We start from the raw sequence: 2,178 nt of genomic DNA, 5'->3' as shown, positions 1-2,178 counted from the left end.
AGCCGCGGCCGAGGCCGAGGCCGATGCCGTTGCCGCCTGTGCAGCTGCCAAGGTTTGGCGGAGGCTACGCAAACTGGGCTGATTTTTACTCCGTGTTCACGAGCATAATCGACAGCCATCCGGACCTCTCCAACATTGAGAAATTTCAACATCTGCGGTCATGTTTGAGGGATTCAGCGCTGGAAACTATCCGATCATTGGAGATTTCAAACAGCAATTATGAAGCGGCTTTAGAGTTGCCTCAAAAAAGGTTTGATAATCGGCGTCTCGTTTTTCAGGCGCACATCACCGAGATTCTGGGCTTAAGGGTAGTACGGAATGGTTCAGTGGCATCGCTTCGGGAATTGTCGGACAAATTTAACGTTCACATTCGTGCGTTGAAGGGTTTGGGCACCACTGAGCAAATCGCTGGTTGCATCATAGTGCAAGTGCTGCTGCAAAAGCTGGATGCGGCGAGCCAAGCTAAGTGGGAGGAGCGCCTGGAGGATCCGGTCTTTGCCAACCTTATTCCGTCGTGGGAATCGATGGCTGCATTCCTGGAGCAGCGATGTAGGACTTTGGAGGCCGTGGATTGCGCCATGGCAACCTATGCGCCAGGCGTTCAGGTGGGCAGAGATCGTTCGACACTAGGTGCTACCACCCAAAATTCTCTTGGTTGCATGCTTTGCCATGCATGCCATATATTATTGCCCGCAATTTAGAGACTTAGCGCCAGTAGATCGGCTGCGCGAGGCAAAGAGACTAGCACTTTGCCTAAATTTCCTAAAGACAGGTCATCAGCTACGGCAATGCAGCTCGAGCCGCTGCCGCACCTGTAGAATCAGGCATCATACGCTGCTCCATCTAGATGATCCGCCTTCCTCGCAGCCACATGTTCCGGTGTCTTCAAGCTCCCACACTGAGACTTCTGCCCCGCTTTCGACTTCTTCTACTCTAATTGCCCAGGATCTCGGTAGTGACCCTGTGCTGCTAGCCACTGCAACCGTTCTAGTGCAGAATAGGTCGGGACTGTTCGTTCCCTGCAGGGCCTTGTTAGATTCTGGCTCTCAACGGCACTTGATCACCTCTCGGTTTGAAAATCAACTGCAACTTAAGAGGTCGAGGTCGTCCGTCACTGGAATCGGGGATTCCAATTTCGCGACTGATGGATTCTCGGTAGGAATTTCGATTCTGTATGTCACTTCGGATTTCTCAACGAGCATAATAGCAGTTATCGCTCCCAATATCACGGATCGCCAGCCAAGGATTAATGTGGGGACTGGAAGCTTCCAGAAAACCTGCAGCTCGCCGACCCGGAATTTCATAAAGCTTAGCGTTTTGACCTGTTAATAGGAGCTAGCCTGGTTTATGAGCTCCTGTGCGTAGGTCAGATAAAGTTGTTGCCAGGACTGCCCCTGCTTCAAAAAACTCGTCTGGGCTGGGTCGTGTCTGGAGGCTGCGCGCGCCCTTGCGGTAGCGCCTTAATAGCTTCACGCGTTCCTTCTTCAGCCAGCAAGGGAAACAGCATTTCGGCTGCCTGCCCGCCAGTTGCTAATTCTTCGTGTTTCGGAAAAGACCAAACTTACGCATTCAATTATCGCTATCGTAAAAGAATAACAATTCGCAAATAAAACTGACATAATAAAAACAAACTTTCTTCGGTTTTTTATTATTCGCAACAGCTATTGAAAAAGCTTAATAGCTAAACAGCCTAATAAAAACTAAACTTAAAGGCCATGTAAGAAACCTTATAAGTAATGAGCAGACGATTGCTGCAATCATTACCCAACTGTCAAGTGCAGTAAAAGGAGAATCGGTAGAAGTGATATCTGCCAAGCTTCTGAATCTACAACAGAGAAATAAAACGGCTAACCAATACACCCAAAAGGTGGAGAAACTGACAAAGGCCCTTGAAGATGCCTATATCAGTGAAGGTCTCAGCCAATCCTTAGCAAATAAATACAGCACTACAACAGCTGTAAAAGCAATGACACAGAATTGCTCCATTGATAAAGTAAAACTTATCATGCAAGCAGGCACATTCACAAACATGAATGATGCCATCTCCAAATTTGTAAACAGTTGCACAGAGATAACAGGTCAAAGTAACACTGTACTCTATTATCGAAGAGGTGCAAATAGTTATAATAGAGGCGCCCGAGGTTATAATCGTGGAAGAAATAACTACCACAACAATTA

This window comes from Drosophila sechellia, unplaced genomic scaffold (assembly GCF_004382195.2).
Source record: "Drosophila sechellia strain sech25 unplaced genomic scaffold, ASM438219v1 U_334, whole genome shotgun sequence".
NCBI classification, from domain to species: Eukaryota; Metazoa; Arthropoda; class Insecta; order Diptera; family Drosophilidae; genus Drosophila; species Drosophila sechellia.
Note: the sequence above shows the minus strand (reverse complement) of the source record.